Source organism: Lissotriton helveticus, chromosome 5_1 (assembly GCF_964261635.1).
Source record: "Lissotriton helveticus chromosome 5_1, aLisHel1.1, whole genome shotgun sequence".
In the NCBI taxonomy this organism is placed as follows: Eukaryota; Metazoa; Chordata; class Amphibia; order Caudata; family Salamandridae; genus Lissotriton; species Lissotriton helveticus.
This window is the reverse complement of record NC_136065.1, coordinates 1,940,307,901-1,940,334,503: the sequence shown is the minus strand read 5'-3', so window position 1 is coordinate 1,940,334,503 and position 26,603 is coordinate 1,940,307,901. Positions and strand designations below refer to the sequence as shown.

Sequence of the window (26,603 nt, the reverse complement as noted above, 5' to 3'; positions counted from 1 at the left end):
CACCCCCTCCCCACTAACCCCTATCGCGGACCCAGAACAGAAACAGGTGAAGAAAGCGCAGAGAGATAGAAAATAAGGCCCATAGAAACTAAATGAAGAAAACAAAATCCCTCCCCCCACCCTACAGCAATGCGGAGGCTACGGCCTACCCCCCCCCCGGGCGTGTCTGTCGCCCATTAAAGAACCCGAAATATAGACGAGAAAAGAAAGAAGGAAAAAGGGGAAAAAGGAAAGAAAAGGGAAAGAAAAGCCCTAATAGTAGAAATATAGGGAGTGAGAAAAGAATAAACTAATCCACTACTCCCGGAAAAAGGAAAGGTGGGGAGGAGCCCACCCAATATCGGATCTCCCGGACCTCCCAGCCATATACATCTTCTACGCCGCATTCAACAGTAAATTCGGAAGACATAAAACCAGAAGAGGGTCAGAATCAGTTACACCCAGATCCCCGGGCCAGCACAAAACCCCGCCATCACATCAGCCAGAATAAAGAACCGGACATAGCAATTACAATCATAAGCGGGGAAAGTCAGCACCTGAAACGCAAACAACATAGCAAAATGCAGTTCAGTCCGGGTCTCCGCCAGCCGATCAAACAAAACCAACGAGGAAAACACCTTCAGCCCTGGCCTGAACGACCAAATTTCTCCAGGCATGGCCACCACTGCGAGCACTCCTCAGGCAGAACAAAGGAGCAAAATGGCCGCTCCCGACAAGGAAGAAGCAGAGGAGGAGGAAATGAGCGCCCCCAGTCAACCACAAGTTCAGCGTCCAAACTGATGAACACCACTTCCAACGCAGGATGAGAGTCACTCCACCATTGTAAAAAAGAGGCTCCAGAGGCAAAAACGACGAGGGGGGCCGGCAACTGGAAGGTCGATAAGCGGAGCCTCGGTAGTGATTGCGCAGGCAGAGTCACAGTTCTCGAAGTGGAGGGAAACCTTGTAACCAAAGCCTCATCAATAACGAAACACCCAACATTGTTGCCAGGGACACGTCGCTCCTCCGCCCCCTCAGTCTGTAACATTGTATCCGCGTCAGAAGTAGTTAGAGGCAGCAGGGGGCCAGCCAGCCCCGGTCTCGGTACGCCAGATAAAGCACCCTCCATCTTCAACATCAGCTCTCGGACGTTTCGCCGCCATGTTGCCCCTAGGTCAGCAAGGGCAACCAGGATGTCCCCACTAGTCAGGCCGCTCTGCGATCTCAGCCGGCCCGCACTACTCAGCGGTACCCCCGGATCAGCTTCCACCACGGGGACCGGCAGGACAGCACATAGTAGGGATAGGGAAGCAGCCATCTCCCCGTCACAAAAGGCAGGCGCCGTTGTCACCCTTTCCGTGAGTCCAAAATAGAGGGAGGGGGGCTATTCCGTTACCAAGGAAAACAAACGTTCGAACCATCGATGAAAACGCGGCCCACAGTCAGGGGGGGGGCCGCGCAGGATGAGAATCTCCTCGCCTTGTACGAATGCGGGCAGTCCACGGTAGAGAAGGCGCCCCAAGATGGAGTCCGTGCAGTTTGCGAATAGCGCAGCGGAGGGAAGCGCCGAGTGAAGGGCTCCAGTCGCGGAAAGAAACACTCCGTATTCAGAGGAATGCCCACTACACTTGAAGGATCTACTCCCTCCACCGCCGTAGTCAGTCACGCTCCCACAGCCAACGGCACCGTCCAGCGGTAGCGAGCAGCACAGGTCTCCCAGGCAGCCTCGGAAGTCGGCAAACGTTGCGAGGACTGCTTCAAAACAGCCGGCGGAGACCTCAAAAGAACGCATTCGGCAGCAGCGCGTTCATGTCTCCGTTGCAGCACGGTGCAAGCAAGGATAAATGTCAGGATATCGAAGCGAAGTCAGATGGCTCGCGGAGCCGGGAGCCTACACGTCTGTCCCGTCCGCCATCTTGGCTCCTCCCCCTGTAGCACTGTCTTGAAGTGTGCCCAAAGTGGACTGCGCTACTGTGACCCTGCAAGTGGCATGTACTCTGGTACTATCCTAAAGTGTACCCAAGGGGTAACTTGCATGGGGAAGCATTCCCCCTCTCTGGATGAATGGATGAGGGATGTGTATGAGTGGTCTGTGGTGGAGAAGCCCCTTATGAAGACTAGCAGGGGGATGAGAAGTCAGATGAGGATCTTAGGACTTGGAGGGAGTTATGTCACGTGGTCTTAAACCCTGAGGTGTACCTAAGTGATCAGCGTGACTCAGATACTTGTGGATGTACAACTGAAGAGGATGCATGTTGCTATTCTGAAGTTCACATGACAAGCCCATTGTTGCTAGATAACTGGTAAAGCTGACAGTGATCATGTGGTGTATACATCTTTGTAATTTGACGTGGCTCTCATCCGAACGCACTGTTTGATTTATGTGCATACATTGGTTTTTATTGATTGCAAAAATGAAATACAAAGGTTTTACAAAAGTGTACACAAGAGGACTACACTACTGTGATCATGAACATTTGTGTCCAAAGTGGACCGTGCCGCTACAAGTGAGCCTGAAGCAGACTCCACCACCATGCCGACTGACCGGACCTGTGCAGATCTAGCCACTGTCCCATCAGTAAGTGTGCTGTCAGCGCTGCAATGCCACTCTGAGAAGTGATTTTTAGACCAATGACCTCTGAACCTGATTCTCCATGCGCCCAGAAGAGAGACTGAAAATGACCGAAGACCACCAGCAACTCAAAGCCTGCTCACCTGCCATACTCAGGGTAGCAGCCTCCACCGCTGCTGCTTAGATGGATGGAACCAGAATGACTACACAATTGCAACTGGGACATTTCCCCCTAGAGGAGGAGGAAGGAACAGATGCGTGCTGCGGGCCACAACCATGATGGGCCAGGAAAAAGGACTCACATTGATGAGATTTACATAGGTGGACAAACACTGTATAACTGAGCTCATGAACACTGAACGAAAGGGGTAGCACTGCCCCTGTGGATGAAACCTGCCATACGGTATGTTATAACTAAAAAGAGGAAGTTGACCCTTGGTATATTGACCCTCTTGCAATTAAATATTCAGACTCGCATAGGACCACTGCCTCCTTTTGCTTTGTTTGTTGGAAAGTCAAATAAAGGATATACATAGGATTAGGGCAGAGTTAGGGGTTATGCTATATCATAAATGAGTAAGACAAAATTGACGTGTTAATGTGCATCGCAAAAATTGGTAAGACAAAACTGACGTTTTGACGTGCACCACAAACTTGGTAAAGTCTAAAGTTTATGTTTTAATGTGCATTGTAGGAAATGGTAAGACTAAAGTTGACGTTTCAATGTGCACTGCATAATAGGTAAAGTCTAAAGTTTATGTGCACCGAATAATTAGTCAAATTTAAAGTTGACAATTTAATGTGCATCTCATAACAGGTAAGACACAATTGGGTATTTTAATGTGCATCGTATAATTGGTGAGACTAAAACTGATGTTTTAATGTGCATTGCATAACTTTTAATTTCCCTGTTTTAAAAAAAAATAATTGTGTAAATTATTCAAAAACAGTAATAATATTTGTCTAGATAGATAAAAAGTTAGATTGTATAAAACATTAGAAACTAGAACAATCATGGAGACTCTCTGAGTGCATATCAAAAATAGTTTCTACATGATCAGATGAAATTACAACAATATAACCCAGAAAGGTTTAAAGCCACCCAAAAACATACGTATCCCTGGCTGCAAGAGGGAATGTTCAATAACACAACAACAAGCATATTACTACTTATCTTAGAAGTAAATATGCAGGGCCAAACAACAAAAGAAAGAAGCTATATATGTGTATAAACACAAAGAGATGATGGATGGAGTGCTGGAACTTTTCAAACACTCACACCCAGTCATAGATATGGATTGAATCCATCATCATTCTTTAGCTCACTTTGCCACCCGAGTTCAGACACAGCTATATGCAAATCAGTCTTGACCCTGTGCCTCATGGGAACAGTCCTGCCTGAACTGCGAAGCCATGTCTTCCCTGGACCAGAAACAAGCATCCTGGGACCGGTTTCAGACTGACAGCCCTCATCAGCCAGGCTAGCTTGAATCCAGTGGCAGAGTGAGCAAGGGACCCACGTATGGGCATACCCTGCCAACTTAGGGCGAACAAAGCAAACACAGAGAGCTGATGGACGGAGTGCTGAAACTTTTCAAAGACTCACCCCTAGTCACAGATCTGGGTTGAATCTATCATCATTCTTTAGCTCACTTTGCCACCCCAGTTCAGACACAGCTATATGCAAATCAGTCTTGACGCTGTGCCTCATGGGAACAGTCCAGCCAGAACTGCCAAGCCATGTCTTCCCTGGACCAGAAACAAGCATCCTGGGACCTGTTTCGGACTGACAGCCCTCATCAGCCAGGCTAGCTTGAATGCAGTGGCAAAGTGAGCAAGGGGCCCATGTCTGGGCATACCCTGCCAACTTAGGATGAACAAAGCAAACACTAAATCTAAAAACTCTCCAAATATTCTGCCGCGAGTACCCTGTCTGTTACCCCACACCCGTACAATATTATGGGCACCTCTCCCAAGGTAACTAATATCTACCCACTGGTACAGCTACAAGTAGCCACAGTAGGATTTGAGAACCCTGAAATTAAGGCCCCCTCCACAATCTCAAAGAGCCACCCCTAATGTCACCCGACAAATGCCAAAGCCAAAACATGAGAGTAACCTAGACAGCAAACCAGGTTAGGTGACTCCCAGTTTTCAGGACAACTAGAGGTGCAGCCACTCAGATGACTGCAATGTCTGTGAGACCGGTCCCAGGGACCACTCAACAACAGTACCCACAAAAGCAGGATGATGTAAAAATGCTGGAAAGTAGTAGAGTAGGACGAGGAGGAATAGGAAGAAGTAGGATGGGTCCTCAAAGGAGGGATCAGATATGCCATTTTTGTCAGAGGTTTGGGCATTGTATTAGAGATTGCAAAACTAAGAGATGGGAGGAGCAAACTGTAAGAGCAGGAACTCATAATCAGCCAGGAAACACAACAGAACAGCACAACCAAATGTGCAAATAATATATGTTCCACATACATCGTCCCAAAATACACAGCCATCAGTAAGGCCCGAGCACAACAGGTGCCACCTCAGCAAAACACCCAAACACCCCCAATGGTGACTCCACCTCACAGTGGACAAGGAGTGTAGTTGTGTGGGGAGGAAATCCTTTTCAGATCAATTCTGTGGGAGGATATATACAATAAAGGTACCCACAGAGCATTTCTGTGTGTCCAGTTTTGTCAGTGACACACAGGCCAGATGAGGAACCACTATGATGCAAGCTATCAATAACAAAAGGTATTCATTCCCCATAGACACAGGACCAACTGGGTCTTGTTTTAAAGAGGGAAACCTTCCAATGTCAACAGATCAGTGGCCACACAAGGATTCTCTGGGGAAGTGATAAAGGTTCCTTTTACCAAACCAGTGGAGATGGAAGGTGGAGGGAGGCACATTGACGGCTGTTTACTGTTTTCTCCAGCTGCACCAGCTAATCTATTAGGAAGAGATCTGATGGCTAAATTGAACATGACTATTCATTTTTAATCTGATGGAGCCATGATTTATTCCACCCCTGGTGTCTCATCTTCCTGGATCACAGCATTAACAATATATTCCTCAATCAGAGACCAGATTAGAGCATGCCCTGCTTATCTGGGAGCATTTACTGAAGAAGTGTATGCAATTATAGCAGAGATACCAAAGTTACTGGAAAGTGAGGTCCGGTTTCCCAAATAATTACTTTTTCGGCAACAAGGACAAGACTCTTGAATGCCTGATGATGAATTAATACTGCAAGTAGAGGCTTTAGAAGTAACAGCAACCTATGGCGCACTAATAGCCAGTGACCATAATCGTGTTTAATGGTTAGGGAGATATTAAATGATCGACTGTTTGACGATAATCTCAAGAAAACTGTTGTAATTTTCCAAGGCAACAAACAATTGAGCACAGTTATAGAAGTAAGGACGCCCACACCCACAAGAGCATTTTATTCTGTTAGAGAAGCAGCTCTGTCCCAACAAGTACCTGACACTTTATGGACTTAGGGCTCCCATGATGTAGGCCAGATTCTTACTGCTAAACCATTCAGAATCACATTAAAACAAAGTGCTCTCTTACCCGGAGTGAGGCAATGTCCTATGTCTAAAGAAACAGATGGGATCACCCCTATTATAGCGGTGTTGCTAGAACAAGGAGTAATTGACCCTTGAGTATCTCCTTGTACACCCCAATTTACTTAGTACAGAAATCTATGGGTAATACTTTGCGTTTTGTCCAAGACCTGCCCCCCTGAACAACATAGTGGAACCAGAATTTCCAATTGTTCCTGACCCCCTATCATTTTGACAAATATTCCTCTGGATGCCAAGTATTTTTCGGTGATTGAGTTAAAGAACACCTTCTTTAGCATCCCTCTCCATCCAGACAGCCATTATTTGACAGTGTTCTCCTATCGTGGGACTCAGTATTTGTACTCTTGTTTACCTCAAGGGTATTGTGAGTACCCTAGTGTCTTTAATAAAATGATAAAGAACGCCCTGTCAAATTTCCAATGTGATAGCACATGATTGCAATATGTTGATGACATATTGATTTGTAATCCTACTGAACCACAGTTCAGAAAAGACAGAGAGAGAGAAAGAGAAGATTCAGTGATGTCAGGAAGAGGTCCATTATTTAGGGCAACTGTCAGCTTCTGGTCATCGAGTGACCCCTGAAAGAGCAGCATCCATCCATCAAATGATAGAGCCAGAAACTCTTAAAGGAATGTAGAAGTTTCTTGGCCCCTGTAATTATTTAAGATAATGGGCCTCTGATTATTGCGAGTTAATCGTGCACTTGTTATGTTCTCTCAAACAAGCAAAAGACGGGAATGGCAAGATAACACCAGAAATGAGAGAGACTTTCCAGAAATTGAAGACCAAAGTAACAAATGGTCCAGTTTTGGGCTCTTCCGATTACACCAAGGAGCTTTATTTAATCTGTCATTACAATGGCCAGGTGATAACAGCTGTCGTTACACAGAAATACCCTTTATGACAGAAGCCCACTGCATACTTTAGTGAACTTCTGCTTTCAGTAATAAAAGGGCATTATCCCTGTGAGCAAACTCTCACCACTGCAGCCTTTGCAGTGCAGACGAGCACCCCCATTGCCATGGGGCACCTTTGAATCTCTGTGCTGGCATGCAGTATTTGCTTTCTTTCAGAAGGATAAGACCACTTTGACTATGCAGTGTGTGTCAGTATATAAGGTGATACTATCACTACCATCTTTGAAGGTTGTGGATTGTCATACAGTGAATCCTGCAATGTTCTTTGCCCATCCAGTACTAGAATCTGAGGATGAGGCACATGACTCTGCAACCTATATTCTCAATGAATCTAGTCTAGCAGCGAAGGAACTTGTACCAGGTGGAATTGTCTATTGTATTGATGGTTCTTATACCATTGACCAGGAAACACGAAGTAGACACAAAAGTGCAGCAGTTGTCTGAGCACAACAACATGATTCTTCTGACACACTCTATAGAGCAGAACAATTGGCATTACCAGCATATTAGTCTGCGCAAGCAGCAGAACTAATGCCATTAATAGTGTCTCTTAAGCTAGGAGCAGAAGACGTCCTTGCAATATATTCAGATTCGGCTTACGTGACAACCACTGTTCATTCCAGCATCATGAGATGGGCCAGCAGAGGTTTCCTTAAGTCAGACGGAAGCCCTGTTATGCATAGGTGTTAAAGATTGCAAGAATCGCTGTTAGCATGAGCTGAAAGCCATTTTGTACTTGGAAGTCATCTTAGTTAGCCATGTGCTTTCTCCCTCTTCCAGAAAGACCTAGCTGTCAGAATGCACCTGCTCCTAGTATAGAACTGGCAGGCTATTCTTGCTGATGTAAGGAGAAATATCTCTCCTCCCACTTTGTTGAGCAAGCACATTTTGTATAGCCATATTAGTCAGTAAGCATGCTTACATGTTCCAGGACCTTCCCTTGGTTTTATGCTGACTAATGTAACCTATGCATATATAAGGCCCCGGTTCTCTGTACTCCTTAGAATGCCTCCTACAGTGGCCTGAGGGCACCGTATGATGCAGTCTCCCTCATCTGAGGTTAATAAATTAATTAGCTTCTGTGCCAATGTCTTCTTTGTTGGTGAAAAGGACCAGGTGTATCAGTGAACTCCTTAGGAGGTTTATATTTCTTCAAATGGCACCCAACGTGGGGCTCATCAGAGAAGCGGCTATCCAAGGGAGTGGTCTTGACAGGAGACAGGAATCTACTGAGAAGGACAGGACTCTACTAAAGAGGTACCCTGCGTACGGAGATTCTCTGTCTCTGCAGCCCAGTATATTTCTGGTCTTCCTGATTTGATCCTCCAAATATTTACCGCTCATGACTGAGAACCCTTTTGGCGTGAGTATTCTAAAACCACTGTTAGGTCATTCAGAACTTGGTAGTGAGAGGTTGGAGATTTGTGCTTGGAAAGGTCGTCGACATGTGCTTGACTTGTATTGGCCAATAATGTGATTATCGTGATTTATGTGATTATATGTAAATTGCAATTTATGTAGGCAGGTAATGAGGAGATTTTTCTCTGTTATGTTATGTTATGTACATTTATTACGCGCACAGCTGCTCCAGCGAAGGAGCGTCCTGGCGCCAGACAAGGTAACAACATAACACAGCTAAAAAGTGGGAAACTAAAAGTACAGCGCTTTAGAGAAATAGGAAAGTCTTGACGGCCCTACGAAACGAAAAAAGATCATCATGGGCACGAATCTTTGAAGGAAGGGAATTCCACAGAGCCGCCGCACGTACTCGAAATGAGCGGCCGCCAGCACGGCTAAGCTTGAACCTGGGGACTACTGCAAGTTCGAGGTCCGACGAACGTAGAGAGCGGGCCGGGACATAGGGAGACAGGAGATTCAAAAGAATCTGGGCAGGGGAGCCCTTGAGGATCTTGTATGACAGACAGAGCACTTTAAATTGGATCCTCTGCTTAATCGGCAGCCAATGGAGAGAGCGTAGAGTGTTGGCAGTGGAACAGAACCTAGGTAGGCCCACCACTGCACGAGCGGCCGCGTTCTGCACACGTTGAAGGCGAGTGATCTCGGCCTGGTTTATCCCTACAAGGAGGGAGCTGGCATAATCAAGCCGAGAGATCACCGTCGCCTGCACCACAAGTTGCCTGGTCGAGGCGTCAACATTTTTTAACACAGGTCTTAAGCCTCGCAGGATACCGAAACAGCATGCAGCAGTTCTCTTTGTGTGGCAGACAAAGCTAAGGGCCGGATCTAACCACACCCCGAGATTTTTTATCTCCGAAACCGGAGTCGGGGTGGGACCAAGCTCTGAGGGCCACCACATATCTCCCCAGAGTTCCGTTTGCTTGCCGATGATCATGATTTCCGTTTTTTTTGCGTTCAACTGGAGACAGTTGGAGTTCATCCAGCTGGCAACCGCCCGAAGTCCATTCTGGAATCTTGGGGCATCCGAACAAGAATCCCCGCTGAGTGTGACCGCCAGCTGAGTGTCGTCAGCGTATGACACCATGGTCATACCCCACTGCTTGACGACCTCAGCCAGCGGCCTCACGTAAAGATTGAACAACGTGGGGCTCAGCGAAGATCCCTGAGGAACCCCAAGATCCAGAGGGTAAGATTTTGACTGGTGGGGCGGAACGGCCACGCAGAAAGATCGATCAGCAAGAAAAGAGCGGAACCACTGAAGTGCGGGACCAACGACGCCAGCTTCCTCCAGGCGTGCAAAAGAATCTTGTGCGAGACGGTGTCAAAGGCGGCGCTAAGATCTAACAAAACAAGCGCCGCCGTTTGACCCGAATCCAGCACAGTACGCAGGTGTTCCACCATGAAGAGGAGGGCCGTTTCCGTGCTGTGCCCAGCACGGAAGCCGTTCTGCGTGACGTCCAGAATGTTGGCCCGCGTAAGATGGTCTGAGAGAACAGTGTTCACGTGCGCCTCCGCTACTTTTGCCGGCCACAGAAGAAGCGATATTGGATGATAGTTCTCAGGTTTTCCAGAGTCCAAAGACGGCTTCTTCAAGATGGGCATAACCACTGCCTGTTTCCACTTGGCGGGAACCACACCTGATGCAAGCGAGATATTAATCAAGGAACAGACCGGCAAAAGATCGAAGGATGCCGGATCTCTAAACAAAGCCGGTCTTAAAGGGTCTGCCGGGGATCCAGACTTAACTTGCTGAGCCAGTTTCTTGAAGCTTTCAGGTGGAAGGCAGGGAAGAGAGTGTAAAACATCCTGCACTGGAGGGCTAAAAAGCCCTCCGCCAAGGGACATAGCCGTGGGAAAGGCTCGGTAGATGGCTTGGACTTTCCCAAGAAAAAAGGCCGCCAAGATTTCGCAATGTGAAGTAGAGCACATTGCATTCACAGAGGCCTTTTTTGCCACCAGCTCTTTGAGAGCCTTAAAAATAGTTTTAGATGGATTAATGCTGTTGCGGAATTCAAGAGCATAGAATGCCGCACAAGCTCTACAGACAGCGCGATGGTAGGATTTAATGGTGCCCAGATACAGGGCTTTTTTGCTGGTGTCATAAGTTTTACGCCATTCTCTCTCTGCACGTCTACACGTACTCTTCAGCATACGCAGAGATCCATCATACCAAGGACTGGGGTCCCTTGATCCGCATTTTCTCAAAGTCACCGGAATGAGGGAGTCAAGGGCCCGGGTGACCCATTCACAGAAACGGTCATAGCCCGTTTCCACAGTGTCTAGCGGGCCCAACGGGTCCTCAGACAGAAGGCGGTGAAAATCCTCAAGTTTTAATTTATTCCAGTGTCGTCTGGGCACAACTCGGACCATGGGTTTGAGAGGACACTCATACAGTGGGCACTGGATCGTCACTAAGAAGTGATCCGTCCAGGCCAAAGGAGAAGGGGTTGAGACCCTTGCTTCTGCAAGATTCGTAAAAAAGGGATCCAGAGTGTGTCCCCCTGCATGTGTGGGACAAGTGATCAGTTGAGACAATTGAAAGGCCTCAAGATCGGCCAAGGTGCTGCTCACGGCGGGCGCTGTCGGATTGTCAAAGTGGAGATTCAAATCCCCAAGAATAGAGAAATTAGCACACCCTACACCAGCGTGCTAATAGCGTCTGGAAGTGCCTCCCTGAATGCCACGTCGCTGCCTGGGGGCGGTAAATCAACATGCCAGAGAAGGAAAAATGGGGGGTGATGGAAATCTTAAATGAGGCACTTTCACAGCCTGCGATTTTTAGACCTCTCCAATCACAAGGGTAGCAGGATCTTACAGCAAGCGCTATTCCTCCGCCTCTAGTGGCGCGATTAAGCGTGTAAACCGAGTACTCGGAGGGGAAGGCCAGATTAAGAATAGCCATATCAGCCTCCTTTAGCCAGGTCTCAGTCAAACAAAAGATATCAGGAGATTTGTTCTCAATAAGATCATGGATATCTTGGTAATGTTTCACCAACGACCTGACGTTCAGGTTCCAAATACTGAGCTCACGCAGGGAGCGTTTACTTCCAGGAAGAGAGTCCTTACCCATACGACGTGGGAGGGCGGGGGCACCAAGCGACTACCTGCCACAGGCACACTGGTGCGGGCCACACATCGGACTCACCTGAGCCTCATCACAGCCCGGGAGATGCTGTCTAATGGACACAAGAGCGCCCCTAGAGTAACGGAACATCGCAACCACCACCAGGCCAAAGAGCAGAGTCCTGCCCTGCCAAACGCGTCCGAACGCGGACGGGCGCAGACGGGCAGGACTCTGGCACGACTCAGGCTAAGCGAAGGCGCGCCCGCTGCGCGGTACCGCTGCGCTTGGCAGGGAGCATTAAGTAGGCGTCCCTCACGAGGTCCTGCGCACTAGAGCGCTCAAAGATGCTGGCGCCCGGGCCACAACACCACTCCAAGATGGCCGCTACGAAAAAGACCCTACCCCGGGAACCGGACCCGCTCAAACAGCGGTGCGGTACAATTAAGGTGCAAATAAGGGGGCAGAGAGTCCCTAGAGTAAAAGCGGGTATAATAACCAAAATAAAAGAAAATAGAAAAACGGGTAAGTTAAAAGCAGTAAATCACAAAAAGCGCGATGCGCTCAAACAGCGGTTCGCTACCTTGTCCCACGTCTAAATTGTGAATACTTGAATGGCACACTCTAAGCTAAGTGCTACTTTGTATATAATATTGTATATGCTACAATATTCTTGGCATGCCTGTTCTTAGCACACATCGTAGAATGTGTTGCTTTTTTGGAAGTACCAGTGTGAATCTTGAATGAACTCAGCTGGCTCTCCTAGAGGGGATACTGTTGTGGTTACTATCCCTTTAATGGAACCCTACCAACTCTACCTTCCTGATATCATTATCAGAATGTTATGTTTTCTTCTTGAGAGTCAGTTGCTGTGATCTGCTGTTGATGGTTGTATCAATAAAGCTCCTTCGGCAAATTATCCTGTTTATGAGCTTTTATCGCTGGCGACGAGGGTCAAGGCTTGATTGGGGACAAGCATCTACAACCATCAACTCCCCTACCATTGGAATTTCGTTTTGGATTTGGATTTTTCTCAAATTTCGTTTTTTCGGTATTGGATTACATTGGTCACTGGATATTCGTTTTGGACTATTCATTTTGGACTTGGTTTTAATCAACTTGGATTGTTACCTTACAGATATTTATCTTCGTTTTATCTTTATTTTCGTTTTTCATCTACATCTTTTGGATTGTTAAGACTGTGTATATAAATTTGGCTGACTGTTCCTCTTTGTCGTTTATGACACTGTTTTTGTACTACATCAGAGAGCATCGAGCTTCTTTTGGACATCGCGCTCAAGTTCCACAACAAACAAAATTGGTAAACAGGTATCGTCTTCGGCGCTTACCGTTACTCTTTGTTTTACTTTGAATCTCCATTGTCGAGCATCGCGTGTGCCATCGCGCATGTATTGGAGCATCGCATGTGTCACCGCGCGTGTACCGCAGTGCCTGTATGCTCGCCCTTCTGCTCGCTCTCCTGCTTCCTTGTATTGTAGTACTTTTCCTGTTTATTGGATGTGAATTAGATTGTGAGACATATATATATTTATTTATCGTATTGTATACGAATTAACAACGCTGATATACACAGGAGTGCATTTTTGGACTACCACTTTGAAATACATGATAATACATCTAGATTATTTAATTATTTATTTATTTTTGATTGTGATTTGAAAAGTGATTTTTACCCTTTTGTTTTCTCTGATTATTTTCTTTAGTTGTGCAGCATGACTTCTACTTCCAGTATGTCGCAACCTCCACCATTTCTTTCTGAGGAAGGGGAACCCATCCTTCCTTGGAAAAGATGGCGGAATCTCTTTGATTCGTACTTAGTGGCAATTGGTGGAGAAAAGTTCTCGGCTGCCAGAAAACAAGCAATTTTATTGCATAATTTAGGAGTTGAGGGTAGGCACACCTATGATAGCATGGACACTATACCTGTGGGTGGTGCTGATGGTGAACCTTCTGACATTTTTGAAATGTCTATGTCCATGCTAGAAAATTATTTTGGTCCTAGGATTAATGTTACCTTAGAACGTCACAGATTTTTCACTCGTGTACAAGGTCCAGTTGAACGTGTTGGCACATTTGTAGCTGTTTTGAAGACTCTTGCACGCACATGTGATTTTGGGGATTTAGCTGAATCATTAGTGAGAGATCAGCTTGTAAGGTGTACGAATAGTACGAGAGTACAAGAAAAGTTATTATCTAAAAACCCTTCTTTGAAAGAGGCTATGGCTATAGTTGAAGGAATGGAAAATACTTCCTCTTGGGTTAAAGAAATTAGGAAAAATAAAGAAGAGGCTCCTGTAGAAGTTAAAAAGAAAAGTCAGGATGTTGTACATAGACTTGAAGAAGATGAATTTTTAGAGGAGTGTCCTGATTTTGTTGCCAAAGTTTCGACTAATGTAAAGAACAAATTGCCTCAAAAGAACTTGCCATCGCAGAAAAGTTCTCTAGAGACTCGTCCTTTGTTTAATAGAGAAACATCCTTCTCCAAAGAACGTGACTCTCAACAACAGCGCTCATTTCCTAATCAAAGGTTGCGTTGTTTCAGATGTGGTAGTTTTTCTCACACTTCCAACTATCCCAACTGTTTTGCAAGAGATAGTATTTGCAACAACTGTGGGGGTAAAGGTCATTATGCTCGCGTCTGTAAATCCAACAAAAAGAAAGAGTCTAATGAAAATGTATCTGACATTGTTCGCACTGTGGTTGTTTCTAATGTAATTGGAACAAATGTTGACTCTGTAAATGTTGATTCTGAAAAAGTGATCATGCCTTTTTGTGATATAGGTATTGACAGGTATATGTTCAAGCTTATGGCTGATTCAGGATCTCCTTTTACTTTAATAGGTAACAAAATTTGGGATGAAGTTGTTGGTCTGGAAAATGTCCCATTGTTACCTCCAGATATTGCCCCTTTAAGTTATGGTCGTTCAAAAATTGACTTTTTAGGATATACAGTAGCAAAGATTTCTTTTAGAGGCAAAGAAATCACTGGGAAAGTATATGTGGCTGCAAGGGGAGATAATCTTCTTGGGTGGAAACATCAACATGATTTTGGTATAATCCTCAATCCTCGTGCTAAAAATCCTCAAGATCAAGTCATTTTCTTGGAAGATTTGATTTCTTCTGCTTCTCAGAATATTAGCACTGTTTCTGACTCTGACAACATTTTTTCTGAATTTCCTAAAGTTTTTTCAAACACATTAGGATGTTTAAAAGGATTTGAACACAGGATTGTTCTTAAGAAAACTGCTAAACCGTGTGTGCATAAGGTTCGGAAAGTCCCTAATATGATGGTTGAACCTTTGAGGTTGGAGATTGAGAAACTGTTGAAATTAGGAGTGATTGAAGAGATTGAATCCTCAGAATGGTTAAGTCCCATAGTTTTGGCACCCAAGGATGGGGGAAAAGCGGTGAGGATGTGTATGGATTTGCGGGATTTGAATGAATGCATTTGGGTTGACCGACAACCTTTACCAAATATCTGAGTCTATTAGTATTTTGAAGGGAGCGAACATATTTAGTGTTCTTGATCTCTCCTCTGCATACCATCAGATTGTTTTACATCAAGAGTCTAGGCATCTAACATCCTTTGTCACACCCATTGGTGCTTATCGGTTCTTGAGAATGCCTTTTGGCTTAGCCTCGGCTGCTGCCTGTTTCCAAAGAGTTATGAAGATGGTTCTTGGGGATCTTCATAATGTGATGTTCTTCCAGGATGATATTTTGATGTATGGGGTGGATGCCAAGGAGCATGATGTTGTTTTAAGATCAGTGTTAAACAGATTAACTGACAAGGGACTCACAGTTAAGAAAGAGAAATGCAAAATTGGTTTGGAGTCAGTTACTTATCTTGGCCATGTGATCTCTGGGAAAGGGATACAACCAAAGTTAGAATTAGCTGAGAGTATTGTCAAGGCACCAGCTCCTGAAGATAATGACCAGGCCAAGTCTTTCTTGGGTATGGCGGAATTTTATTCCAAATTTGCTAAAGGTTTCGCTACCATTGTTGAACCCATTAGATCTCTCTTAAAGAAGAGTGTCCGATTCATTTGGTCTGATGATTGTGAGGAAGCTTTCCGTTTGATTAAGACTGAAATTAGTAAAATGCCCACTTTAGGTCATTTTGATGCTAAACTCAAAACTATTGTCACTACCGATGCCAGTCTGAAAGGTCTTGGTGCCGTACTTTCCCAAATTGTGAATGGAGAAGAGGTTGTAGTAGCTTTCGCTTTGAGAGCTTTGAAGGATACAGAATTGAATTATTCTTGCATTGAAAGGGAAGCTTTGGCTGTATTTTGGTCAGTGTAACATTTCAAGTTCTTTTTGTGGGGCATTCCATTTATTGTAAGATCGGATCATCGTCCACTCGTTCAAATATTTTCTTGTCATCAGAGTGACCATATGACGTCTAGATTAAAGAGATGGAGTGAAGGTCTGCAGGAATTTAATTTTACTGTACAGTATATTCCGGGGAAAAACAACAAACCTGCGGATTGCTTATCCAGGTTGCCAATTGAAAGTAATTGTTTTTCTGGTAATCTAGACTGCATAAACTGGGTACTGGAGTCTTCCTTGTCTAGGGATGAATGGTCAAGTGGTGTTGCTAATGATATCGTTTTTCAGTCTTTGAGAGAGATCATCAGGAAAGGGTGGCCTAAGTTTGACCAACTGGATGATAATCTAAAACCTTATTGGACAGTCAGAGATGATTTGACATTTTGTCAAGGTAATTTGCTAAGAGGGGACAGATTGGTACCTCCAAATGATTTGCGTGAGAAAGTTGTCAACTTGGCTCATGAGGGACATCTTGGGAGAAATCTCACCAAGGCTCGTATCAGAGAGAGGTACTGGTGGCCTAGTATGGATCGGATGTAAATGTAAATGTAAATGTAGTTGAGCTTATATAGCGCACAGCTACCCGCAGTGGGTTTCCCGGCGCTTGCTTAGGGAACCCTTCCTGGTATTCCCCTGTGAGATAGCAGGGTATCCACAAGGTGAAAGTCAGGCATCCCGCCGCGAGGGGCCGTTGTGGAGATTAAGCAAGCTATTGCCCAGAGTCGCAGAGTGTGAACCCGTGAGTCGAGGAGGCACCGGGGCGAGAATTATCGAGTCCGTGGAATTTTTAGCCCAAGACCCCGCCGGGGCGGGGAATTGAACCCTGGTCCAGGACCGATCTCAGCTTCCGGGTCTGCTGCCTCTAACCCCTGAGCCACACTTCTCCACACATGGTGGAAGCTGTTGTGAAGGATTGTGTTTGTGTGCTGCTAATGATAAGTCACATACCACGAGTCATTCTCCTCTCTCTCCGGTGGAGGTTCCCACTACAGTTTGGACAAAGGTAGGGACATAGCTGGTCCTTTTGAGCTCATGCCTTCACAGGAGAGGTTTGTTGTATTACTTGTGGACTACACTTCTAAGTGGGTGATTTCTAAATGTATGAGCATGGTGAATTCCAGAGCTATTATTGAATTTCTGAAGGATGTATTTGTTTCAGAAGGTATCCCTAAGTATTTACTTACAGATAATGGTGTTCAATTTACCTCCAGTGAGATGGATGGTTTTCTCAAGGATCTTGGGATTGTTCACCAGAAGACAGCTCTTTATTCGCCTCAGGCGAACGGTCTTACTGAGCGCATAATTAGGGTTGTTAAGAGTTGTGCGCAAAGGGCTTTGCAGTCGAAGGTTTCTTTCAGTAGTGTGTTGAGAGAGACCTGGTGGGCACATCGCACTGTTCCAAATGCCATCATGCAAAAATCTCCTTTTGAAGCTTTGAGGGGGAGATTGGCTAATTCCAAACTCAATCCTGCTTGGCTTCCAGAGAGAGTGTGTGACAACAGTATTGAATGTGAGTTGAGAAGGAGAGATATGTTAGCTGAATATCAACGGAAGTATAAACAGCGTTATGATGATAAGATGGCTGTAAGATTCAAGAAATGGAATGTCGGAGATAGCGTTCTTGTGAAAAAACCTAAATATGGACACAAAGGTACTTCGAATTTCAGTGGTCCTTTCATCATTACTGATATCAGGAAGAATGTAGTGACTCTGAACAATGGTTGTACTTGGAACATGTCTAGATTGGCAAAGTACACTGAGTTAAAAAATTCTTCTAATAATACTTCCTTGTCAGATGATTGTCATAGCTATACATCTTCTTCTTTTAGTTTTGACCAAGGCAGTGCCCTTGGTAATTCTAGATTGCTTCCTAGGGCAAGACAAGTTCCTAGGAAATTTAAAGATTATGTTATGTCCTAATCCATTCTTTTGCTGTTTGTTGCACTTTACTTTATCTTTCTTTTCTTTCTTTTATGTTGGTATGGGGATGTGTTGTGGTTACTATCCCTTTAATGGAACCCTACCAACTCTACCTTCCTGACATCATTATCAGAATGTTATGTTTTCTTCTTGAGAGTCAGTTGCTGTGATCTGCTGTTGATGGTTGTATCAATAAAGCTCCTTCTGCAACTTATCCTGTTTATGAGCTTTTATCAGATACCTAAATAGGTTTAGGTATGAAAACGTATTTCTTCCTTGGTGACTGATTTGTGCACGTTTATAAGTAGTGATATGCAGGGCAATTTTTTTTGGGGTGTTCTGTCAGCCAAAATTAGCGAACTTGGTGTATTTTGGCTTCTTGAACATGGAACAGTCTTTGGGCTGTTTTTTTGTGCAGTCTTTTGGGCTATTTTTGAGAGGTTTTCTTGTAAATATGACTTACGACTAATATTTACAAATGGTTTGGTTTTCAGTGTAGTCTGTGGGCTGTCTCTTGGTTCTGTCCTAAGTGTTGATTTGTGGGTTAATTATGTATTTAAATGTCTATGTCGTTTGTGATTAGACATCGGTGGTACTTGTGTGAGTAAGTAGCGATTGCGCTTTTTGTGTAAGAATGGCTAGCCTTAAGCGCACTGTATTGTGTGTATTGAGTGTATGACCCCCTTCTGTAAATGTCTGGAATGAGCTCAATGTGGTTTTTTTTGTCATCATTCTGTTATGCAAAATGTCATTTAATTAATTACATATTAAATAAAAAATCCAGAAATTAATTATGTAACATATGCTAAATAGCTGCACGCTACCGTTGAAATTGACAGAGTAAAAACTATACATGTGTGCAAATTGCCACAATGCTACAGATACAATTAGAATTCACATTCAATAGGAATAAAATAGGCCTAAAAAACAAAATGGTGTACTTTGTAATAATTAATACTAAATTACAAAATGTTACAGCATTCTCCTTAGATACATTATAGTAAATATTAAAAGGCATTCACATCATCTGACTGTATTGGTTGTGGCTGTACTAAACACTACATTATGAAAACAATAGATTTTGACTGCCTTGAAATGCCTCCGTTTTTAAATAGACTGTGATGTGCTTACTTTCAGCACCAGAGGGAAAAAAGCTTTCAACAACTGTGTTTAAACTGTCTTACTGAGAAAAAGCTATTTGACACAACAAATGGGGATTAAGCTCTGTCAGGACATTACAAATACAGAAAAAAGTTTTTTTCTCCTGAGAAAGGTGCAGAATTCGACGCCTGCTGCTCAGAGCAACAGCTGCGCAAATAGCACATGGCTATTCCTACCCGCATGCCACAGAAGGAAAATGTTGAGTCAACTAGATTTTAAGTTAGTGTAAACCTGGTATAAAAGCCTGCATTACAGACTGTTCATTTTAAAAAGTTACAAAAGACAGTTTCATTATTTAGCATAACAGAGAAAATATTGAAAGTAGGGATTTTCTTTCTTAATGCCTTTTTACATAAGTACATCTGTGGTTCTGATGTTAAATAATAATCTTCCTTTAAAAAGTGGCACAGACTTTTCATATTTCAAGTAAGGCTTCTGTGCTTAGGGTTATAAATGAATGCGTTTAAATATGATAGGAAAGGAATGAGGCTTGCTTTTCATGTGTGGAACCATCAAAAGGGTAGGTGTTATTAAAAAAAAATTAAAAGGGGAATTTTGATTATATGAAAAAAAGAAATTCTTAACAATAAGTGCACTCAATTTGTTTTTTAATCTCTATAATGCCTAATAATCATACTGTGAACTCCTAGCATCAAAGTTAAATCTAAGCAGTGCTGTACCGCAACAAGGGGAACTAAAATGGAATATGTCACTTTACCCAGGCATACAAAACTCATTTTTAAGGGTGTACCTTATACATTTCTGATCCCCCATCTCTGGCATATGTAGGAGACACTCTGGGGATGACTAATATGCCAGAACATTGTAGGTTATTCATTTTTAAGTGTCCCTAACACCAAAGTCAAAATTGGGCAAAATCCACTGTTTCAAAGCAGTTCTGCCACTCAGAGCAGTTTTCAAGCTGATCTCAGGCTTCAGTTAATGCACACATATAAGTATAGAATGAACAGCTGACCTCTATACTGCTAGAAAAGCACACCACACACTAATGAAACTAAATATAAGAAACCAGCAGAAGGTATTAAGCGTACCTCTAAATTACTGGCAAACAGGCATGAACAGAACTGCCTTTCAGCTGTTATTCTTCATAGTTGCTTTGAATTGGAAAGTCTGCACGGTGTAGCCCTTCTCAGACAGGGGACAACAGGTCTAAGGATTAAAGGCCAAAGCCTGTTTTTAGAACTAACCAACTGAACGTACAATTTCCACGTAGGGAGCCACTGTGACAGTATGTAATTTATTTGTATTGCTTAAATATCCTGATCCTCACACTGTAGGGTAAAGCACTATAAGTAATGTTTTAGATAACATTAGCTATAGGAAATATTGCATATTTTGGGGCTCATTAGGATTGCGGTTTTTCCGCATCCTCTGGGCCGGCGGAATCCACTGCCGGCCCGGAGGATGCGGAAAAACCGCAGCGGACCGACCAAAGACCCACCGCCACATTAGGATGGCTGGTGGGTCCTGTTTTCCGTCCGCAGCTTTTCCGCCGCGGTTGGCTTACAACCGCGGCGGAAAAGCTGTAATATGGTGACGGTGTCTCTCAGACACCGTCCACCATATTAGGATGCACAGAAAGAAATGCTTTTACACGGCGGATATTCCGCCGTGTAAAAGCATACGGTGCTTCACTGCGGGGGCCCGTTGCGGGCCCCCTGGGTGAAGGGGGGGTGGGGGGTGCACATGGGGGGTACCTATGGTACCCCCCTGCATATGTATGCAGCAAGCGGCAGGCACCGCGCGGTGCCTGCTGCTTGCTGCATACATATGCAATGTATGCTTTTTTAACATTGCGGCGGGTGCAGCTTGAAGCTGCACCCGCCGCAATGTTAAATATCCAGGATGTGACCGCCAGGGTGGCGGTCACATCCTAATTTGCACAGAGGGACCGCCGCAGCCCATGCGGACGGTCCCTCCTACTCTAGGGTGGCGGACGGACGCAAGTCCGTCCGCCATCCTAATGAGCCCCCAAGTTAGGAGCACACTGGTATATCACTGTTTTCTTTTTTTTTTTTTTTTTTTTGTAAACCTTTATTTGTACAAAAAGGAAATACAAATCTGGGCCTACAACCAGACCGGCCGGCCACGATACAATAGAGCAATCCAAAAAATACAGAAGAAAAATATACAGATACAATCAGGATAATATGCAGTCAATACAGTTCGAAAAAGGAAGGGGGGGGGGGGGAGAATCTGGACGGCCCACAAACAGGAAGAAGGAAGGTTAATTTTTATAATATTACAATAAGGAGTATAACAGGCTCGGATACAGTATAAATGAATCCAGGTTCCCAGAGCAAACTATTGGCCATAAGAAAACTAAAGGGGAAGCAATGCGGAAAATTATCACTACAGTCTACATCAGTACGAAAGCAGATGCGGTTAATTCAAAGCAACATACAAGTAGACTCATCGTGTGCACCTCTACCACCCAATAGCACAGCAGAGATAGGACGATGGAACCGGAACATTAACATCACTAAAGCCAACCCGTCATACTAACCCTAGGGAGAGAGAGAAAGAGAAGGGGAGGGGAAAGAAAAGGGGGGAAAAAGAAAAATACAGACTGAAAGAGAAGAGCGCCGCGCCGAGACAAGCATCCCGTAGTAAGGACACAAAAAGAGCAGGAGTATCAGCAACAAGGAGGGGATGGGAGTCGGCACTGAAACGCAGCATAGCCACAAAAGGAGAGAAGCAGCAATCCAGACCCCATCCCTACAATACCACGGGAGGCAGGGACAGCCGCGGCGCTCCTATAAAGGGATACAAAAGGGCCATAGAACAAAGGAAAATAAACCGGGAAAGAAACCCCATCCCACCCATCCCACCCAGCACCCCTGCAGAAGGCTACGGCCTACCCCCCCAGCAGCGTGCCTGTCGCCCTAATCCCGAACCCGAAATGTAGGAAACACGAAAGAGAAAAAGAATAAGGAGACAAAAAAAAGAATAAGAAGACAAAAAAGATGTGAGGGAGGAGTGAAGAAGTAAAAACAAAATGGTCGGCCTCAGCCCTCCGCCCAACCAGACAATCGTAATACGTTGAGACGAAAGCGATACAACTCGAGCATCATAAAACGTACAAGGGGGTCACCCAACGCACTATGCACACGGGAAAGCTCGCCATGGATATGTATACCAGCAATCCACCGGAAGCAATGTATCTCACCCCAGGCCTTCCTTAGCTACATGCAACTCCCACCATACGACAGCGAGAAGCGAACAACTCGGTGCCAGGCAATCACACGAACAAAAAATAGTCCGATGAAGACGTAGGCCAGGGAGGGCAATCCATAAGCAAAAGATCAAAAGTCCGGGTATACAGTGCAAGTGTCCCAACAATGTTAACAGGGGCAGGAAAAGACAGGAGTTCAGTCTCGCCGCTCGGGAAAGCGGGGGCTCCCCCGCAGAGCAGAAACACGACCTCATCAAGGCAAATAGACGTAGAAAGCCATCATGGTTCTCGGACACTCGAGTAGGATCCGACCCCAGAACGACATCCGGGCCCCCAAACTCCAAACAGTGAAGCGCAGGAGGTTCAGAAGCCAATCGTTCGCATACCTGTCGACGGCCAGTGGCAGTAGTTCTCAGCGCGGCCGAGGGGGGTGAGGCAGAAGCATCACCGAGACGAGAGGGGACCGTGAGAGACCGGCCCTCTAAGATGGCGGCGGACCGCACCGATACCCCAGAGGCAATGGGGGTCAAGGCCGCATGCAAGGACCGCAGTGCTTCCAGAACGTCGCCGATTGTAGGCTCGCGCACACATGTCCAGGCCCCCGTGCAGTCCAGTAGTCCAGGTCCGCCGTCCGGAGGATATCCACGGTCTATCTCGATGGCCGCCATTTTGTGGAGTCAGGCTCGTCACCACCTCCCACGACTCCCGGATCAGGGCCTCAGATGCGGACCTCCACAGAAACCAAGGGGGTCCCGCTATGGCAGCCTTGGTGCAGAAAGGAGAGCCGCCAAAGTCGGGTTGCAGCCTGCAATACCTTTGGCGTGGTCGAAGAGCAGATCCCGGGCGCGAGGCTCCAGGATGGATGGACGGAGCCGCGGCAGGGGGGCCCCCTTCACACGAGCAGCCCTCGGTGCATCGTGCCCCACACCAGCTCCACGGCCGCCAAGGCAAGTCCGGATCAGGACCACCGGAATGTTCGCACAACGGTCTCCCGCCAGCGGCTCACGCTCTCAGCCGGGGCCGACGCGTACAACAATGCCAGGCTGGGTCCAATAGGCGAGGTCCCGGCTTCATCACCGCGGAGGCCCTGGTTCCTCAGGGGGCACAACTTCGGAGTCGCGGCACGTAGGAGCCTCCAGGTCAGACGGTGAGTAAGAACAACACGTTGCGTTTCAATCTCTGCTCGAGTGCATCGTCCCGGGGCAGGATATATGGCAGGATTTGCGAGTCAGGCCGGAAGGCTGACGGAGCCGAGCTACAGAGCGACCATTACGATCGCGAGCTTGGCTCCTCCCCCTATCACTGTTTTCTTGAGATATAATACAAGTGTAAGAAATGTGCAGGTGGGCTTATCCTATTGAATAACATTATCAAGGGATAGCAGCATTTGTAAGTCAGATGCAGAGAATAGCTCTGCCATGTATATAGCACCAATGGTTTTAGTTTAAAGATTACTGTGCAGTGGCTGAAATAAGGAGGCAATGGGATTTAGTTTGAATTCATTCGCTCTCATGTTACAACTATACAATTGCTAAAGGAATTGGTGGTTGGTTATTAATGTTTTCTAGCTAGCTACGTGTGCTACTTACCTCATACAAATGTATTTGTGCCCAGCTGCCACAAATAAAAGTAGATAGTGTCGACAGAAGGTAAACCTGTTTCAGGTTTTCCTACTGTCGAAATGGGGGAAGGAGGCTATCTCCTCTACAAATTAAGGGTAGGCAAATGTATGTTTCTCTCTCTTTTTCTCAATCTCTTTTGAGCCTGTCTAAGCTGTCTGTGAAACTGGCTATTCAGTAATACTGTTTTAAAAATTGTTAGCATGAATAAAATGAGAAAAAATATGCTATGTTACTGCCCATCCTGTCTCATGAAATTATGAAAGGATGAGTAGTCTAGATTGTTGTTCCCTTATTTGACCTTTAAGGGGAACTAGATGTGGGTAGTTTTTGTTCTAAAATTCTCCGGTGATAACACCATTATTATTAGCTAGTCTGTGTAAATAAATTGACAGTCCTTATTAGAGCTGATGTTACATAGTTTGGATTGTAAAAAGTAGAATGCAGGAAAGACACCCATATGATCCTTAGCAAACACTTTTGAAGAAAATATTGTTTTATAGGAGTTTGTTTGTCACAACATGTTCTGCTGGAGAAATGTATGTACCCACTATGTTGAAGTTTTTTTAGTTCTTTATGTAATAAGAATTCCTGTTAAATTAGCAGTTTTAGATTTTCCTGCTGCACCTATAACATGAGAGCATCATCCTAAGCGTACAATGTAGGTGTTTTTATGAAAGAAAAATCATTTTAGAAGTGTCTGATGTCCTGTACAAGTAATGTAAAGTCTATGAATAAAAGTGTAGAACATTTCCCTTTTTCTTGAGGATTGTTCAGATGAATAATATAGGAATACACAGATGTAAGGATTTAGAGTATGTCTGTATTGTTTTTCTCTTTACCTCAGAATTTAGTAAATGAACACAGACTTCCTTAGCTGCTTCAATTAGAGTAATACGTCCAGGATTTTTTTTTACTCTCAGATAGATGTAGTGGTTCCTGGGTGCTTTGCTAATATATGGTGCACCCCAAGACTAGGAAGTATTTTGAGACTATCCTCTCTGTTGATATATTATTTCTGTGCCTTGTCTAAAGACCTTTTGTTCTGTCCACCAATAGATATTTGCTGCCTTACAACCATTACCAGAGGGGCCCGGCATCAGATCCAGCCTGGGAGTCAGCACCAGTCCAGCTTGAAGCCAAGGTGAAGGTTACCAGCACAGGCGTTGCTGGCAGCTAGGACCTCAGTGAAGGCGGAAGCACTGGGATGTGAAGTATGTACCCCTGCCACTGTCTTGGGCGAAAGACAGGATCACAAATCAGAAAGGAGAAATCGTGGATCAAGTTTTTGATGCCCAGCTAAGAGAGTCACAGACCGACCAGAACGGCGAGAAGGCTTTGCTTGAGGTGACCACTTTTGAAACTAGGGTTGCTTTAGAGATCCTGGCATCAGGCCTCTGAATCCTGGTCCCAAAGTGAATGCAAGTTTGCATCTTTGTTTGTTAATCAAGAGTGCCTGGGCATACTGAATACAGTCTTTGGCCCCAACAAAAGAGCAGTGCGCCAGCGGAGCAATACAGGAGTTAGGGAAGGACTTGAGTTTAGTGTACAGGTGCTGTATCTCTGGTGCCTGTTAGACTGAAGTGAAGAAAACTGGTGCACTGCCTAAGACACTGGACAGAATCGTTGAAAGACTTTTTCTTCTCAAACTGGGCCGTGATTCCTGATTTGTGAGTTGTGCAGCTCCACCGTGGGAAAAACAAGAGCCTGCCTGTGAGGCTCAAATGGCCACAGGGAGAAGACTCCCCTCTGGCTGGTTGTACAGCGGCTTCAATTTCCCAAGGACTTCTTTTTGTTAGCAATGTTACTTTGCCATCCTCCTAAAAGTATATTAAGTGATACTCTAGCCCTTATAAAAGGAACACTGGAAATGTCTATTGAAAATGTTTTTTACATAGAATTGGACTAGATGGTTCTAGGATTTGCTTTTTGCTTAGGGCTGGAAAAATATTGATAATTCTGTTATTGATAATAGTCATTACTCTCTCCTGCTATCTGTATGACCCAATGCTCTGTTCCTTTTGTACTCCTGCTTATACCTTATATATACCCGCATAATGAAATGTTTAGAATGAAAAATGCCCACCTAGCAATGGATTAGGATATTGATAAATTTATGAGAATACATTTGCAAAATATTTTCTATGTTCCTACTAGATCATAGGTATGTCTTTAGCTCATGCTAAAAGGACTATCTGTTAAAGATTACAAGAATCGCTGTTAGCATGAGCTGAAAGCAATTTTGTACTTGGCAGCCATCTTAGTTAGCCATCTGCTTGCCATGTGCTTTCTCCCTCTTCCAGGGCCTTGCACATGCTCAGAAAGGCCTAGCTGTCAGAATGCACCTGCTCCAAGTATATAACTGTCAGGCTATTCTTGTTGATGTTAGGAGAAATATCTCTCCTCCCACTTTGTTGAGCAAGCACATTTTGTATAGCCATATTAGTCAGTAAGCATGCTTATATGTGCCAGGACCTCCCCTTGGTTTTATGCTGACTAATGTAACCTATGCATATATAAGGCCCCTGTTCTCTGTACTCCTTACGCCTCCTAAAGTGGCCTGAGGGTACTGTATGAAACAGTCTCCCTCATCTGAGGTTAATAAGTGAATTATTTTTATATTACAGCTTCTGTGCCAATTTCGTCTTTGTTGGTTAAAAGGACCAGGTGTATCAGTAAACCCCTTAGGAGGTTTATATTTCTTCATAGAAACCTCTAAGATGCATTAATAGAGGCATTGCGTTACCAAAGGCAGTGGCAGCTGAGAAATGTGCAGCGCATACAACTGGACATGATTTTGTTTCTCGGGGAAATGC

At 44.9% G+C, this 26,603-nt stretch overlaps 1 long non-coding RNA gene across 1 annotated transcript in view; it reads left to right on the top strand.

The window, feature by feature from the left end:
• Positions 1-24,970, top strand: part of LOC144753900 (uncharacterized) — a 232,416-nt gene extending 207,446 nt beyond the window's left edge. The window contains exon 3 of the long non-coding RNA XR_013594590.1: positions 24,847-24,970. This is a non-coding gene — a long non-coding RNA (uncharacterized LOC144753900). The remainder of the gene's footprint in view (positions 1-24,846) is intronic.
• Positions 24,971-26,603: the final 1,633 nt, after the last annotated feature.